General features: G+C 40.1%; 1 non-coding gene across 1 annotated transcript; it reads left to right on the forward strand.

Moving 5' to 3' along the window:
• Positions 1-13,846: 13,846 nt before the first annotated feature.
• TRNAG-UCC (transfer RNA glycine (anticodon UCC)) lies at positions 13,847-13,919 on the forward strand. Its single transcript has one exon. It is a non-coding gene; the product is annotated as a tRNA-Gly (tRNA).
• Positions 13,920-19,229: the final 5,310 nt, after the last annotated feature.

Here is a 19,229-nt window from a genome sequence, read left to right on the forward strand (position 1 = left end):
TCACGAGACCCTTCCTCAGACTCTGCTGGGTATTTTCACCACTGGCCTGCTGCTTTAAGATATAGTGCGCTGTGTGCAATTACCCTAGTCTAGAGTCTAGACCTGTCCTGCCCAGTACAGTAGCGATTGGGTACTCGAAAGGTGGCTGGTTTCAATCTAGGTGTGCTGTAAACATAAAATACACACCAAATTTCAAAGACTTAGTACTCCCAAAATGTAAAATACCATTGATAATTTTTATATTGATAACATGTTGAAACAATAATTTGGGGGCTATATTGGGTTAAAACATTATTAAAAGTCATTTCACCTGTTTCTATTTGTTTATTTAGTGTGGCTCTCAGAAAATTTAAAATGACATGTGCCTCACATTTGTGACTTGAATTCTATTTCCAACAGACAGCATGTCTGTCTAGACTGTGGGTTCAGCAGCCTTGGGCGAAGGTTGATGGGAATGTAAAAGTCCAGTTCTGAATGGTAAATGAAGTCGGGGAGATTTTGGGCTGGCAGTGACCCCTCTTGCCGAAAAGAGGTATATTTGTGACAACTGCCGCATGTGGAGCCCAGGCTAACAGATTGTAAACCTGCCTTCCTTCTGGTTCTAATACTTACTTAACCTCAAAGGAACTTTAAATTTAAACCAAATGGCATGTGAGATTTTAGTAGGCTGATGTACTGCTCTCCGTTCAGCCATTTGAGAAATCCTACTGAGGTCTCTGCGCAGCTGAGTTCCAGTCACCACCATATCCCAATGGAAGTCTGGCATGGCACTAATGAGCTGATGAGATTTTTTTCTCACTTGTTTGATATTAAATAGGAAAGCCTTTTGAATTAAACGTTTACAGATAGTGTGAAAATTGGAAATGCGGGTTTTAGCTGAGCCAACGACAACAGATTCAAGACTGCAGTTGCCTGATGGTGAGAGAACAGTGCTTCTGGCTCCCATCACGAGCTCCACCACCAGCTTGGGTAAGTGGTGGATTACTCTTTTCCAGTGGTGAGTTACTCAACACACTGGGTTCACTGGGTTTGTTCCACTGTGGGTACAGCTCTGCCGTAAACATCATTATTTAAGAGAACAACTTACTGATCTAAACCAGGAATGTAAAGCTTTTGGATTATGAAGCTGATTCCATTTGTTTTGCTCAGAGACTGTTGCCAGACCTTGGCATGGGTCCCTCAAATAACAACAGCAGCAGCAACAATAATAACAGCAAATATTTATTGAACACTTACTATGTGCTCTACATATGTTAGGTCACTTAATCTTCAGCCCTAGGTGACATAAAAGGTTTTTGGGTTTTGTTCTGGGGTTTTTTGTTTGTTTCTTAAGTTGCCCGAGGTTACATAGTAAGTGGTAGACCCAGTCTATTTGACCAGAGCCCACACTTAGAACCATTCTGCTATTCTTATGGAGAATAAATATTAAAATCTCAATAGCATCCTTCAGAAATAGCAAAATGATGAATCAGAACTTCTCCAGTCATTCAGGGGGCCGGGAACATATGTGTAAGCCAATGACCACAGTGTAATTGCTTTCTATTACCATGATGCTTTTTGGATAAAAAGACGCTTAGTAAGAACTTAGTTCACACAGAACTACCTGAGAATAGCTTCCAGATTTTACTTTAGTAAAATCTTCCAAAATTGGAGATAACATGGTGTAGACAAGACAGACTTTCTTTCACTGTGAAAGTCTTTCTTCAAATAAAATCTTACCCTTAGATTAAATTTTAAAATAGTAATAAAAAGGAAACTGCTCAGACCTCCACAAGTTCATCCATCTGTACTGCACAATATGGCCCCAGGGTACCCACACAGCCTGTTAGGTGTGCAGAGCAGTGTGCAACTACTGGAGAACCAGGTTAGGAGATCTGGATTTGAATTCTAGTTTTGCCACTTTCTACTCCTGTAAGCCTTGCTGAGCCTCCGGACAATTGTTGCTCCCATCAGGTAGCTGTGATTCCCTACAGTTCTCTAGAAAAAGAAAGTCGATCAGATAGAGCTTTTCTAAAAAGAATCTTCTCTCCATGGGTGCAGAAGGGAAGGTCTTGCCTTCCCAGGCTTCTCACCACACCTCCCTTTCTTGAATCGGTGCAAAGAGCCAATCCCTAAATTGAGTTTTCACCTCTGAAAGTGGCCTCACCAGTTCCCATGGGGCTGAGGTAGGCCATGGCAAAGTTTCTTCAAATGACTGTTTCCTGACGGGAGGCACAGAACATGGGGAGGAGAATGGGGAAATCCGAGGCTGAGCAAGGATCTTATTTAAGGGGGACCTGTACACGAACCAAATGCACCATGCAGCTACACGCCATCCAAAGCTTTTGTAGCAAAGCACAGGAACTTCTTTTGCTCTCTTCCCCAGCCACATACCTCCATTTCTTTCCTCAGATTCTCGTGAGGCTATACCAGGAAAGGGATGCTATGAAGTTTGGGGCTCCATGGAGCAAAGATACTTTTCTGAAAATCAGTGTTTCAATAGAAAGCACCTATGGATGGATGGTGAGTGAAAACAACATTCAAGAAGGCTTTTGAATCACAGAGTATCTTCTCCTTAGCTGAGGAGCTTGTCGAAGAGAATGATTAGAGTAAGCACAGGATTATCATTCTACTTCTCTTGTCCCTGTACCGAGTTGTCATATCTCGTCCGAACTAGAACAAGGAGGATTTGTACAGAGTGCCTTACACGTGGCGTCATGCACAAGGCTGTCAGTGCTACAAAAATAAGCAAATGAAATCCAAAGACACGGCTCCTGATTTGAGGGGCTTGTTGGGAATTTAGACATAGAAAACTGAAACCATTCCGGGCCGTCAGAAAAGCTACTTATCAATCCCTAGGGTGGCTGTGCTATCATTCAGACAGATCACATGCTCTGTTCTTCAGACGGTTATCAGACTCTGGTAAAGAGATAAAGAGTTGTGTGGTGTGCGTTAGGGGTACCAAAAGCATCTGTCTTCTTAGGGTACACATGCTGAACCCTTCATGGATCCCCCTAGTTTCCCCTGGACTGGTCACCCTTTTTATAGAGCTCATTAACCCTCCTGGACCTGTCACATCTTACTTTTCAAAGGATTGCTGATGGCTTTAGTACATATCTGTCTGGATGTGTTTTCATCAACTTACCTAAACCCGGAAGCTTTAACTTTCCAATAACTTACTAGGCTTGATGCAAAGAGGGGGAAGAAAACTGTGTTAGCCTGTTGTCAATATGCCATGCTGAAAGCATTCCCCAACACGTGTCAGCTCTGCAGCTCACTTAACTTTTCCAGATGTGGCTGGATGGGCTGCCTTGTCGGTGACATTGCAGATGAATGGCCACAGTCCACTATAGGCGGATGAACATGGGTACCTTTGATGTGATGGGGCGACTCTTCTCATCTATTAGCCAGAAGGAAAAGCCATTTTCTTCTGTTAGCCCTCAGTTTATTCCCACCTCAAGGAGACCGTATAATTAGCGTATATGAACACTCAGAACCGGGGTCTGGGGCTCTCATTCCAGCCCACTGAATGTGTAGCCAGCAGCCCCAGGGGAGTCAAAATAAAACTTATGCCAAGGAGATCTGTAGGCTGTTCTTTTACCAGGCCTGATGTCCATATATGTAGGAAAAGGGTTACAGTTAACCTGTTTCTCCAAACTTTCATCCCCAGCACACAAAGCAAGGCACCTATGTCCCTTACTCTCAGATACAGTTCATCTTCTCACAACCTGCATATAGAAATTTCAGAATATAATAGCTCTCATCCTCCAGGGAGGAAAACAATGATTGGAAATACAAAGAAGAAAAAGAGCTGTTTAGCCTTCTATCTTCCTGGCAGAGGCAGTAAAAGAACTTTCTGGTTTTCTTCTTCAGCAGGATGCACCGAACTTTGGCATCACAGTAGCACTGGTTTAAAATATGCTTTGTTTTGAAGTATTTAAGCAAGTTATTGAACCTCCAGGAACCTTGGCTTGCTCATCTGGAAAATTGAGGTAATACCTTGCAGAGATATGACAAGGGCAAAGACCACAAATGTAAAACCACAGCATGATACTTGCCACATCATAGGTCTCAGTATTTATAGCCATTCGTAACTGTACAGTGGAAATCATTTTTTTCTTCTAGTTGGTACACAGTACATGAGGCTGGTAATTAATGAGCCCGTAGGAGCCTGGACATTTAGAAGTTACATTTGGAGGCTGACAACAGGCTTAACACAGAATTTCATAGGTCTAGTGACCAACTTATTTGAGGAAGGTTATCTTGTCCCAGTCCTTTTCCAAGGTTGACAGCAAATTAAAATCTATATTTGCAAGCAATTGATTATGGAAGGTCAGTTGTTGAAAATAACTTTGTACCTTTTTAAAAGATTCACTAAAGAGTTTTGGGGGTTTTTTTTCAGAGTTGGGTTTTTTTTAAGTGACAATCTCCTCCCCGAAAGTGCATTACAATCTTAATATTATTTTACTTAGGGAATGTCAAGGGGTCCATGCAGTTCACATCTTTGAAAGCTGTGACTGGGTAAAGTTCATAAAGACCTAAAGGGTCCAAGTGGGAAAACAGTTTCAGAGGCAGGTGTAGTAACATTACTTTTATCCTTGTGTTTCCCTGCAGAGGAGTGACTGGGCTTACCAGACCATAGAGGTCCTTGTCCAAAGCATCTCGTGTTTAACGTGGTGCTCTGGGAGCATGGCTTCCAGACCCTTCAATCAGGTCATGATAGTTAATAGTCATACTTCTCTCCCTTAAATCATAGAATTACCGAATATAGAGTTGGAAGGAAACAGAGAACTCTAGCCTAACATCTTCATTTTATAAATTAGAAAGCTGACAGTGAGAGATTATGTTCTTGGCTCATCGTTACTTGTTTCCTTCCAAGCCTCACCCCACCCCATTGCCTGTGGGCTTGGCCACGTGACCTGTGTTGGCCAATGGAATGTGGGTGGATGTGGCATTTGCTTTAGAGCAGAAATGTTAGATGCAATTGCCTGGCTTGGCTGGGGTCCTCTTATTTCAGTCCCCCCCACCCATGAGAAGAGCATCTCCTGGCTGCACCTTCAGTCTGGATTTTGGAATGAAGCAGAGTTGCCACCAGCCTACATGCGCAAGAAACAAATGTTTGACTAAGTCTGTGAGCTATTAGTGTTGTTTGGTTTATAGCATAACTTAGTGAGGGCTGACTAATACAATGACCCAGGAGGTTGCAGTGATTCAGCCAAATTCACACAGACACTTTGTTACACAGCCTGGGCGAGAAGACAAGTATTCTGGTTAGAAGTCTACTGCACTTCGGCTTACCAAGTGCGTGCCCAGAACCTGGTAGTGTTTGGCACAAGGTAAGTACTCAATAAATACTTTTCCATAGAAATGAATCAATGAGTGAAGGAAGGAAATAACGGAAAGTTCTGTTGAACTGCTTCACTAGGTAGAACGGTATCTAGTTTAGTACTTCTATTACTATTAATACAAGTATTGGGGGGCGCCAAATGAGGGTCTTTTGTGTATTATGTACTCCAAAAGCATTACCTCTAGTTATGCTGCATTCCTATCAGGCAGGTATTTTTAGTCTTATTAATAGACAAGTAAACTGAGGCACAGAGAGATTAAGTCACTTGTCCAGTCACAGAACTAGTGACAAAGAGAAACAACTCCATTTGTTCTAACTCCAAAGCCCTAGTGTTTTCCATTGCTTCACAGTTTCTTTGCTGGAGATAGAAATTGTAATTTGGGTCATTTACAAACAATTGAAATATGAAGCTTGTGTTATAGCACGGCCCCCGTAAGGGGGTAAGTTGGCAGAACTTCTCATGCAGTGTGTGGCAGCCACTGGCCTGCCAGTAGCAGGTCACACTGAGGCCTGAGAGGCAGGTTCCCTCAGTCCTCAGGGTATGGGGATGGTGTGTGATCTGGGGCCAGCCCCCTTTGATGGAGAGCAGCCTCATCACTTTACCCCTGTAGGCCATGCAAATATGATTGTTCTCTATACGTGCCAGGACACAAAAAAGTTAGAAAAGCCCTGGGTGAGAATTGGTGGTTCCAGGTCAATCTAGCCACATTGTGAGTGCATAGATTTTAGAAAATTTTGTCAGCCAGATTTCCAATGGGACCTGCTTTACTATTTTGTCACCCACATTTTCCATTTGTCCTAAATCTCTCTCTTTTCTTTTCTTTAATTGGAATTGTCTGGGAATCACCTTAAATCCTTTGTGGAATAAGTCAAAGAATCGGTGGGTAGATGGATGGATGAAGCAAAAAGGTCAAAAGCAATTGAGGCAAGTTTTGAATGCAATTAAAATGAGCTTCCTTAGGTGGAAACAACCCAACTGTCCATTGACAGATGAGTGGAAAAACAAAATGTGGTATACACACACAAAGGAATGGTATTCAGCCTTAAAACATAAGGAAATCTTGTCACCTGATACAACATGGATGAACATTGAGGACGTTATGTTCAGTGAAATAAGCCAGTCACAAAAAGACAAATATGCAAGATTCCACTCATATGACGTATCTAGAGTAAAGTCACAGAGACAGGAAGTAGAATAGTGGTTGCCAAGGACTGGTGGGCAAGGGGGAGTGAGAGTTATTGTGTGATGGATGCAGAGTTTCAGTTTTGCAAGATGCAAACGTTCAGGAGGTTGGTTGCACAACAATGTGAATATACTTAACACTACCTAACTGCACACTTAAAAATAGTTAAGAAGGGCTTCCCTGGTGGCACAGTGGTTGAGAGTCCACTTGCCGATGCAGGGGACACGGGTTCGTGCCCCCGTCCGGGAAGATCCCACATGCCGCGGAGCGGCTGGGCCCGTGAGCCATGGCCGCTGAGCCTGCGCGTCCGGAGCCTGTGCTCTGCAACGGGAGAGGCCACAACAGTGAGAGGCCTGCGTACCGCAAAAAAAAAAAAAAAGAAGAAGAAGAAGGTAAATTTTATGTTATGTGTATTTTACCCCAATTAAAAAAGAAGAGCGTACAGTAAAAATGAGCCTCTTTATTTCTGCACAGAGGCTTTGGTTATGCTGTCGCCTGATGTGATGACGCTGTGGTCTGGAAGTGTAGGAGGAGGTACTATCTGACCACTAACTTGCTTCTTATGGAGTCACAAAATCCTGCTGGTTCTTTGTACATTATGTCCTCTGGTCAGGGCTGGCCACGTAATTTATGCAGCCCAGTGCAAAAGGAAAATCCAGGCCTCTTTGCTCAAAATGCAGCGCTGTTAATGGTACGAAAATATGAAGATTTTCCTTTCTTCTGTGAACTCTCAAATTGTTATAGGGGATATTTTTTGGTTTTTCTGGTTGTTGCGTTTTTTGGTTTTTGCTATTTTCTGTCATACTAAGTAAAGAAAGTTACAAATTAAAATATGACCATGAATTTTATACTGTGCAATGCCAGTTTTAAATGCAAATATGGGAGCATTTAACTTGTATGTGGAATCACCGAAATTACACTTCAATTTCCGTAGCTCACCCATACACTCACATTTCATTCTCATCAGAACCATGGAAAGTACACAAAACTAATTCACCTGTTTTTATTTCACTTTTTGATGTGCACACATTCTACCAACACTCTGCTTTCATCTCACTGATGAGTAAAGGATTTTAAAAGACTATTAAAGAAGGACATGGATGAGTAAAGGAGACAAAACTATGGGTTGCCCTACCTTTCTCTGTCCTTCTGTGTCATCATTTTCAGCATAAGATGTTGGCTAATACAGGGGAGTAACACGGGTAAGAAAGGATATGATAAAATTCCTTGGTCATGTTTCTTAGACGTGATTTCCTTCCATCTCGTTCTAACCCAGTTTCCACAGGAGGCCTGGCCTCTTGGGTTGCTAGTGCGTCCACTTACTCAGTTACAGAAGTAACACACTTCACGTGTATTCCGTTTGCCTCTCACTGGACTCCCATGCATTTTGGTCCTCCTGGAATTCTGTGCTCATGACGCATCTTGAATGTTCTATGCAAATGGTAGCAAGGGCAGTGGACAAAGATTGCATAGGGCTTCCCTGGTGGTGCAGTGGTTGAGAGTCCGCCTGCCGATATAGGGGACACGGGTTCGTGCCCTGGTCCGGGAAGATCCCACATGCCGCGCAGCGGCTGGGCCCGTGAGCCATGGCCGCTGCGCCTGCGCGTCCGGAGCCTGTGCTCTGCAGCGGGAGAGGCCCCAGCAGTGAGAGGCCCGCGTACAGAAAAAAAAAAAAAAAAAAAACTACTAAAGATTGCATATATATGCATACGTCCTCCACTCATGCATGTGGTCCATTGTCCCATTGGACTTCACTTATGAAGCACAAGTTCAAATATAAAATTATTAGAAATTTCAAGACAGTGATAGCCAAGCACAAACCAAGTGCAGGACCCATCAGCTTGTCGAGACTTGTGTGACCACAGAGTTCACCTGCCCGTGAAGCCAGCCTTGTCTCTGAGTCCATCCCTTCTCTCCCAGCCCCACAGCCACCATTCTAATTCCAGCTCCCCTTACTCACAAGGATCCAGGAATTTTAAAACTGTTTTCCTGCCTTCTCTTCCAACTCATTGCCTTCTCTTCTCATTGCCTTCTCTTCTAACTCATCCCTTAAATTATCGCCAGTTTAACTTCCTGAAAGCCATACTTCCACACATCACCTCCCTGCGTCCGTCCTTCGGTGGAGACTTATTGTCTATGAGGCTCGAGTCCTTCATAAAAAATTCAGGGCCTTCCACGTTCTAGCCTTAAGAGAAATGTTGACTCTCTTTTAAACATTACTTTTGGGGAATTCCCTGGCGGTCCACTGGTTAGGACTCCGTGCTTCCACTGCAGGGGTCGTGGGTTCAATTCCTGGTGGGGGAACTAAGATCCCACATGTGGCTTGGAGCAGTCAAAAAAATTAAATTAAAAAAAAAAAATTTGTTCTTCTACCAAAAAAAATAAATCCCCCAGAGCACAAAGGTTGCATCTGTAATTTATTGGCTTTTCTGTACTACCCTACATAGCACACTGCATTCGTTGCTCAGTGAATGCTTTTTATTGGTTAGGTTTATTGAGGTATAATTTACATATTTTAATATTCACTCTTTTAAGTGTACAGTTCAGTGAGTTTTGTAAATGCATATAGTTATGCAACTGCCACCACAGTCAAGATCTAGAACATTGCCTTCACCACAGAGGGTTCCTTTGTGCCCCTTTACAGTTCATTTCTTGCCCTACCCCTAGCTCCTTCCTGGCAACCGCTGATCTGATTTCTGTCCCTATAGTTTCACCTTTTCCAGAATGTCATCTAAATGGAATCAAACAAAATGTAGGCTTTTGTGTCTGCCACCTTTCACTTAGCATAATGCAAAATTCATCCATATTGTTGTATATATCAGTAATATACCTGGATGTACCACAGTTTATTTATCGATTCACTAGTTGACGGGTATTTAGGCATTTCCAGTTTGGAGCTATTAACAAGGGTGATAGAAGCATTCATGAATAGGTCTTTGCTATAAATGTTAGCATACAGGTTATGTGGACACATGTTTCTCTTGGATAAATGCCCAGGCGTAGGATTGCTGGGTTGTATGGTGAGTGTGTGTTTAACTTTATAAGAAACTGCTTAACTGTTTTCCAAAGTAGCAGTATCATTTTGTCATTCCTACCAGCAAACTAGATTTCTAGTTGCTCTGCATCCTTGCCAGAACCTGGTATTATCAGTCTTTTTAATTTAATTTAGCTATTCCAGTGGGTATGTTGTGGTATCTCATTGTGGTTTAAATTTGCATTTCTCTTCCAACAAACATTAAGCATCTCTTATTGTGCTTATTTGCCATGGGAATGTCCTCATTGGTAAAACGTCCAATTCTTTTACCTATTTTGTAAACATTGGGTTTTTCTTATTATTGAGTATATATGTGTATATTTGTATGTACGTATGATATATATATGTATGTATGTGTAATATATATATATGTATGTATGTATACACACATAAGAGAGTGACAGAGACAGAGACAGTCTCTGGAATACATATATATTCCAGATATACCCTTTATCAACTATGTTTTGCAAATATTTTCTTCCAGTCTCTGGCTTATCTTTTCATTTTCTCAACAGTATGTTTTAAAGAACAGAATTTTAAAATTTTGATGAAGTCCAGTTTATCAATATTTTCTTTTCTGATCCATGCTTTCTTTTACTTATTCAAGAAACTTTTGCCTGACCCACGGTCATAAGGATTTTTCTCCTATATTTTCTTCTAGAAAATTTATAATGTTAGCTCTAGCATTTAGATATGTGATCCATTTCTAGTTAATTTTTGAAGGAAACATTTATTATTTGATGTGTAACTATGTTGCCCAGAATACAACCATTGAAAATCTAACTCAGGAATAAAAAGACATAAGTCATAGAATGAAGACCAGGGCCCTGTTAGAAAGCTTGGAATTGTTTCTTAAAGGCCCTGAATAAGAACATTTTATATATACTTTTTAAATTAGCACAGCTTTGCTATTTAAAGATTTGTGTTTCAATAAATTTTGAAATTCCAGGTCACAGATGCTATCAAGAGCAAAATCCTCAGGTGGGCTGGCAGATGAAGGACACCCCTCTGGGTATTCTTGATTAACCTGCTGGATGTTGAGAAAACTCCAAACCTATTTTATTAGCTGTGAAATGGGTGTGATCATACTTGACATGAAGTTACATTATAGGCTTGCATAATCTGAGTCAGAAACCGTGTAGAGGGTCCACAGGGATCCCAAATTTAATTGTGATTATTGCTAATTATACTAATTCTCAATGAAAACTGCTACCAGCAAGCTTGCCCATGACATCACTAATAAGGGGTCCATTGACTTGCATGTGTTGTGAGCATATTAATTGTAATTATTGCTTTGGCAGCTACAATGTCTAACTCCATAGGTGTTTGTTCCATTAGTGATTCATTATTTCAAAGTATTATGGCAATGATGAGTCTGTTACCAACCAAGTCCCTCCTGTGATGAAATGTGATTATTTTGTGGGATTTGTAACTCTTCGTCCATGACTCAACTCATTCTGCCCTCAACACATGGGACAGTGGTTTAAAACTGGAATGGGAGAAAATGATTTCAGTTCAACCACTGGGGTTTTTTCTTTTTTTTAACCCTGGGAGCAGGTGCCTTCCCATAAATATTTTTCTGAACTGGAAGTTGCCATGGAAAGTGGGTGGGTGGTCTAGATATCAGACTAAGGGCCTGGCAGCCAGTGGTCTGGATCTATCTTTGTGTCTAAAGGCCCTGGGCAATGGCAATAAATACAGAAGTCCGAAGAAGTGATGTGGCCCTGAGCCTGAACTCAGCAAAAAAGATAAAGAGAACTGCCTTCCAACAACTATTGTTAAACACTTAGCACTTTGTATTTGACATGCTTTCAACATTTACTTACTCTCCCTGCAGCCCTGTGAGTTAGGGCAGGACTCTCACAGGGAGAAAAGGAGAAACCGGGAGGAGGTGATCAGGGCTTCACTGTCTGCTGGGCCTTTTCAGCTGGTCTTTGATACCATTTTGAATTATGAGTTTTTAGGGGTTGGAAGCCCTTGCTCTTTCAGTAAAGTTTTTTCCCCTTAACCTTTTAGCATTAAAAACATTCAAAAGTAGAAAGAAACGTATAATAAACTCCCATGACTTCATCTTCAACTATTATAAAGTCATGACCAATCTAACTTTATCTATCTCCCGACCCTATCCCCCCACCCTGCTGAATTATTTTAGAGCAGATCCCAGATCTATCTGTTGATCTATAAATATTTTGATACCTGCCTCTAAAAGATAAGGATTTTCTTAAGACATAAATTGTTACACCTAAAAGAAATTATTAATAATTCCTTTATATCCAGTCAATTTCTCCAACTATCTCAGAAATATTTTTTCTTCAGTTTTTTTTTCTATTATAACCAGAATTCAAATTAAATTCCATGAACTACAATTAGTTGATGTCTCTAAAGCGTCTTTTAATCTAGGGGTTTCCTGACTGTCTTGCTTTTGTTTTTTCTTGTAATTTATTTGTTTAAGAGATCGAATCATTTTTCTTGTAGGATTTTGTCCTTCATTTTGTTGATTGCATCCCCATACTATTTTTTTTTTTAAAAACTTTATTTGTTTCTTGTACTGTCTTCAAGTTGTGGTTGGATCTAGAGATTCGATCAGATTAGCATTTTTTCTCTAAGAGCACATCATAGTGCTGTATGTTTCAATCAAAAAGCTCGTGATTGTCTCTCTTTTCATTGGTAGCCATTGATGATTGTTGTCTGGACCCATTCATGCATTAGGAGTATCAAAGTGGTGATCTTCTACCACATATTAGCTAGAATACTTCCATAAAGAGAAAATTCCCCTCACATACTTGTTGGTTAACCAGTGATATAGTTTGTATAGGAGAGGCAGAATGAATGCTTGATTTCCCCTATATATTATCAAAATATTGAGTTAGTTCTCTAACAGCCTCCCAAGTTATTCAGTTAAGTTTTTTAATGTTCCAAATTTCAGTGTGATTTTATGGATTTAAACATGTTTATTTGTCTACTTTGTTGGATCTGTTATCATTGTGGGTGCTCAAACGGGCCCATATTTGACCAATGGCACCCCTTTCAAGTTGGCTTCTGAGTCTTTCTGACAAAGCCCTTGTATTGTTTCCTACGGCTGCTATAACAAAGTATCACACACTGCGTGGCTTAAAACAACAGAAACTTATACTATAGTTCTGAAGGTTAGGAGTCTGAAATCAAGATGTTAGCAGGATTGGTTTCTTCTGAGGGGAAAATCTGCTCCATGCCTCTTTCCTGGCTGCGGGCACTTGCCAGCAATCCTTGCTTTCCCTTGATTTGCAGAAGTATCCCTCCAGTCTCTGCCTCCGCCATCACATAGTGTTCTCTCCCTGTCTGTAGCTATGTCTAAACTTCCCACTTTTATACAGATACCAGTCATTGGATTAGGGGTCACCCTACTCCAGTATCACCTCATTTTAACTTGATTACATCTGCAAAGATCCTATTTCCAAATAAAGTCATATTCACAGGTACCAGAGGTTAGGCTTTGAACATATCTTTTGGGGGACAAAATTCAACACCCAACAACACCAATAGTCTTTGATAACTTTATTGCTTTCTGGTAAGACAAAATGTTGCAGACTCATTTTTTTTACATTTCCCATTGCAGGCCCAGAATCAGCTCTCACTCGTATAAGTTGGAAAGGATGTTTAGGGACTACAATCTGAGCACTAGGAGTGTGCATTTTTACTGAGTTAGTCATTACTTCTAGGCCTCTTTAAAGGACAGAAATTGGAAATGCTTTTATAATGTTAAAAATAAAACACATTATAAATTTATAACTCTCACTTCCAATCCAATTTCCAGACTCCAAGATTTATCCCCATCAAACTATCACCTACTACTCCTTTTTCCCATGGGAAAGTCCTCATTTTCAATGACACATTACTCTTTTACTTTATCCCATAATACACACACAGCTGTCTCAAAATAAAACTAACACTGCCACCAACAATGTGATCACTGAAAACAGTTTATGATTTTTAAAATTATTCTTGCAATTTTTTTTGTCCTCAGAGTACATTCCACTCAGGATGGATAGTGAATTTATTGCATGTTAATGTCATGTGAAACAGTTTTTCTATGTGTAGTTATGCCACCAACGTGGTGCACAGTTAGGTTCATTTGTACCCATTTATTTTCAGTGCTTAAGAGCCGTCTTTTTAAATTAAATTTTGTTTTTATAAATATGTAGAATATTTTCAGAGCTTCGGGTTGTCTAATCTACAATGCAAAGTATAATCGCAGAAATCTACCGCTGTGCCTGTTCTTTCTACCTTGTCTCCTCCTCCTTCAGAAGTAATCATTTAGGGACTTCCCTGGTGGTCCAGTGGTTAAGATGCCGCACTTCCAATGCGGGGGTTGCGGGTTCAAACCCTGGTCAGGGAACTAAAATCCCACATGCCGCAAGGCCAAAAAAAAAGGAGAAAGAAAAGAAAAGAAGTAATCATTTAGACATTTTTATCCTTGCATTTTTGCATGTTGATCTTGTATTTTGCAAGTTTGTTGAACTCATTTATTAGTTCTAATAATTTTTTAGTAGATTCCTTAGGATTTTCTAGGTATAAGATCATGCCATCTGTGAATGGAGATAGTTTTCATTGTTCCTTTCCAATGTGGATGATTTTTGTTTGTTTCTTACCTAATTGCCCTGGCTAGAATCTCCAGTACAATGTTGAATGAAAGTGGCAAGAGAAGACATCCTTGTCTTGTTCCTCATTTTAGGGGAAAAACCTTCATTCCTTCACTATTAAGTATGATGCTAGCTGCAGGTTTTTCATAGATGCTCTTTATCAGGTTAGGAAGTTTCCTTCTGTTTCTAGTTTGTTGAATGTTTTTATCATGAAATAGTGTTGGATTTTGTCAAATGCTTTTCTACATCTATTGAGATGGTAATATGTTTTTTGTGTGTTTTATATTCTGTTGATATGGTATATTACGTTAATTGGTTTTCAGATGTTAAGCCAACCTTGCATTCCTGGGTTAAGTTCCACTTGGTCATGGTGAATAATTCTTTTTATATGTTGTTGGGTTGGTTTGCTACTACTTGTTGAGGATTTTTGTGTCTATATTCATAAGAGATACTTGTCTGCAGTGTTCTTTTCTTATGTCTTTGTATGGTTTTCATAGCATAGAATGAGGTGAAAAGTGTTCCTTCTAATTTTTTGGAATAGTTCATTTTTTACTATACAAAAATATGTGTATATATATTTTGTGTGTGTTCTCATTATATTTTATACCTTGATAGTAGTCCACTGAGTGGATATACCAATGTTTTTTCAACCAGCTCCTTATTGATAGACATCTGAATTGTTTTCAGTCCTTTGCTATTACAACTCACATGGCACTGAATTACTCTAGTAATATGTCTTTTCATATGCCTCTCCATGTATGGTACAGATTCTCAGAAGTAAGATTGATGAGTCAAAGAGTAAACATGTGTGAACTTTGCTAGATATTGCCAAATTCCTTTCCTTCGAGCTTGAACCATTTTGCTTTTCTTTTTCCCCCACACTGTGCGGCTTGTGGGATCTTAGTTCCCCAACTGGGGACCAAACCTGGGCCCTCAGCAGTGACAGCACAGAGTCCCAAACACTGGACCACCAGGGAATTCCCACATTTTGTTACCAAAAAAGAATGACTATGCACAGCTTCACCAACAAAGTTGTTTTTGTTTTTGTTTTTGTTTTGCCATTCTGGTAGATAAGGAATAGTAACTCTATAGATTTTTAATTTGCATTTATTTTATTATGGGTGAGTTTAAGCAACTTTTTATGTGGCTAAGGGCCATTTGTACATCTTTCTTTATGAACACTCTGTTCATATCTCTAGCCTATTTATCTATGAAGTAGTTGAACGTTTTCTTCTGTTTTTAGAAACTTTTTTGTATTAGAATATTGAAATTTTTGCCTGTAGTTTAAATTGCAATTTTTTCCCAGAATAACACTTGTCTTTTTACTGTGCTCATGGTATTTTCTTTTCCCATGCAAACGTTTTGATTTTCAGTGTTTATAACCAATCCTCTAGATTTTATTTCTGAACGAAGCAGCAGCATAGGAACAATTTAGAGAGAAAGAACCCTGATCTGAGCAGCCCAAGTCCAAAGAAATCACTGGCTGAATGCCCAGAGACCTCAACCTAATGATTCCCCTCAGAGCCACTGATGTCCATGTTCCTCCTCCTACCATTTTAATGCAATTATTACCAGTAAACCTTAGGTTTCTGAGTAACGCTCCCTCTTCTAACCTAGAATCTGTTTTCCTCACGGAGCTTTTGTGGACTTGGACGGATGAGAGCGATAATGTGGGTGTGTGGACAGGGAGGAGGATCCCAAGGGCACGAAAGCTTTGGATGAAGCTGAGGGGCCCCAAACAGTGCAAAACGTGGCTGACAAATGTATTTCCCTCTAAGGCCGCTGCCACGAGAACAGAGAGATGTTTCCTTAAACTCATATTCCTCTTCTTGGAAGCTAATTGTGGCTTTTACCAGGGCTTCTTTTGCAGGATAAAACAAACACTTCAGGTCTTGAAAGTGTCTGGGAAAGACTTTCACAGTTTTGTGGATAATGCTGTACTTCTTGCATTTTTATAGACTTACAGGCAGTAGGCTTGGTAACTATTCATTATGTAAAGGTAACAGCATAATAGTCTGCATTTCCATCTTTTCCTGTGTCATACCCTTGGCAGGTGAGTTCTGCCAAACTGATTGCACTCGTTTCACACATTTGGGTTCATGTGTTTATTTTTGCCTATCTTAAATTTTTTTAATTCTTAAGTATTTGAAATATGATTTTTTTTAAAAAACCCAGAAAGTGACATAACAGTCACCACATACCTACCACCCATTCTTCAACCCGAATTCCTACATGAAGCATTTTTTAAAAATTAAACTTCAAATACTGGATTTGAACTACTCTCTGCATTACAGAAAGTTATATACATTTACACAAAATGTGACTATGCATGTAAACATGTAAATATACACTTTGTTTTCACCTGAGCTTGAATAAAGTTGGGGCAGGGGTTGTTTTTAGGCTTCTGTTTCTACTCTGCTCCTGATAATTGATTCCTGTGTTTTTTTGGTTTTTTGTTTTTTTTGCGGTACGCGGGCCTCTCACCGTTGTGGCCTCTCCCGTTGCGGAGCACAGGCTCCGGACGCGCAGGCTCAGCGGCCATGGCTCATGGACCCAGCCGCTCCGCGGCATGTGGGATCCTCCCGGACCGGGGCACGAACCCGTGTTCCCTGCCTCGGCAGGCGGACTCTCAACCACTGCGCCACCAGGGAAGCCCTGGTTCCTGTCTTATATCTCTATAGAGCTTGTCCTTTCTCCTTCTTTTCATGACTTGCAATAGAAGATACACTGGACCTGATTTCTTTCTTTAACTGTCCCCAAACTTGCAGTTGGTTTAGGAACTGGGCACTCCTCAACACGGAACATAAAGAAAGGGTCCTGTATCTGGTTATACCTTAGAAGTGGTCCCATTAACTTTAATATACCCCTTGCTACTGGGTTGTGTTGAACTTCCAGGAATCTGAGCTTTATCTCTAGATAGGAATTTAGATAGATAGTGTGCAAAAGTTAAGAGCACATTACAATTCTGACAAATTAGTTCCTAATTATTTGGCGCCGGGCTCTGCCCATATTGCATGCAGAGCAGGCCTTTACCAGGACACTTGGAGAGTTTTGTAGCTTAAACTGATTTAATTTAAAACAAGTGGATCCATGTGATTATCTTCAACCACAAATACGTAACATAATGTGTAATATATTTAAAAGGCAAGAGGAAATTTAGTAATGGAATTTCAAAACTGTTTGAAAGAAAGGCACTTTGAGGGGAAAGAAAGGAAGAAGTGAATTGGGGACGCCAGCTTGATTATTTTCAAATACCACAGCTGGACTTGGATTTGTACAATAAGAGTTGGGGTGTTGTAAAGGACACCAGCAGGAATCTAAGTGCTGATGGAGGAACAAATGACAAGCAATAAATGACAAGGCTTCAGATACCCAAAACACTGCAAAATGTGTGCACTCTTAATTTATTTTCTATAGGAAAATTTCCTGATTTACATACTCTATCAGGGAAATATCTAGGTAGAAATACAGTCTTTGTTGTGATCATTTTACTCATTTATTTAATTTTGATTACTGGCTACTCATGCACTCTATTGCTATTCCAACACATGTGCCTTCCACATAGACCAATCCTATAGTAGTTATAATAACAGCAAATACTCACTGAGCTCTGAATATGTCCTGAACATTGTTCTAAGCATTACCTCATTTAGTTCCTACAACAACCATATGGGGCTGATACTATTATGATTTTGCTCTTGCAGATTAGGAAGGAGCAGAGACGTTCACTTGCCTAAGATGACACCTAGAATGTCATTCTTAACCATGATATAATAGTGCCCTCCTAAGCATACCAAACATCTGGTGACAAAGCCCTTGTGTAATGAAAGAACTTCTCAAGACCGGATGATTTTGAGTAAATATGCAGGACTAAATATTTCAGAACTACAAAAATAAATGAGATTCTCAATAAAGTGTGACAATAGGCTTTCCAAGCATTCGGTGTGTGAATTTTAGTACATCTGTTTGAAAACCAACCACATTTCTTCATAATCACACCCAGTGTAATAGATTATTAGGTTGAACTATACAAAAGTGCCTACAGTTGACTCTTTTTTGACCTAGAAAAAATTGCTAAATTTCAAATGGTTCAATCTAATACTTTTGACACTATTGAAAAAATGATACTTCTTAGGGATCTGAGCTGTTTGTCCATCCATCAGCAATAGTTATTGAGGGTTAACTATGTCACATGGATCTTGCCCCCAAGAAATTCTCAGTTTTCAACAGGAGATGGACCAAGTATACAAATAATTACAATGAAAATAAGATTATTTTGACCCTGAAGTTCTGCATAAAATGTCTTGGGGATATTCAGACAAGGACATGCACGTGAGCCTAGAGAAGGTAGGGAAGTCTTCACACAGAAGAGGAGGTCTGATTGGGATGTAATGGAGGAATAGAAGTTTGCCACTACTGCTGAAAAGGACATTAAAAACAACTAACAGATTTTAGCTTTCAATGATGAATCATATTCCTTTAGAATCGTTGGGTTTTCTTAGGCACAGTATTGTAGACATGCTGACCTACCTGCTTTCAAATCTGGGCTATGCCTCTTCAAAGCTTTATGTCTTGGGACAAGTTATTTCTTGTCTATAAGGTGGAAATATCAATACCTGCCTCATGAAATTATTTTGATCAATTGCATAGCGTATGCTAAAAGCTCAGCAAAATCATACATGCACAGTACATAACCAATGGTGACTATTTTTGTAATTTTTGCCTAGTTTACTTCTTTGTTAACCAGCACATCACTGGACCAACGTCAGGGAGGTGTCAGTAATATTTTTCATGAAAGCCGTTGACCGTGTGGTTGGGGGATGGGTACAGTTTTTGCTTTGGGTGGGTAATATATGACCTTGGAGAACTTGTGGCTTCTCGTTAGGCCACAGTTTGGTGCAGAATTTACCCAGAAGTCCATGGTATCTGCTTGTCATCTTGCAAGTGTTTATGTGAGCTTCAAGAGCAAACTTGTCAGCACACAAAAGTTCCCAGATGGCTTTTTCAAGGACTTATGATCTCTGCTGTCTTTGATTTGAATGCTCCCCAGAGATCTGAAAGCAGAT

This window comes from Aethalodelphis obliquidens, unplaced genomic scaffold, assembly GCF_003676395.1.
Source record: "Aethalodelphis obliquidens isolate GAN/ISIS:26980383/991018 unplaced genomic scaffold, ASM367639v1 scaffold4, whole genome shotgun sequence".
Classification (NCBI taxonomy): Eukaryota; Metazoa; Chordata; class Mammalia; order Artiodactyla; family Delphinidae; genus Aethalodelphis; species Aethalodelphis obliquidens.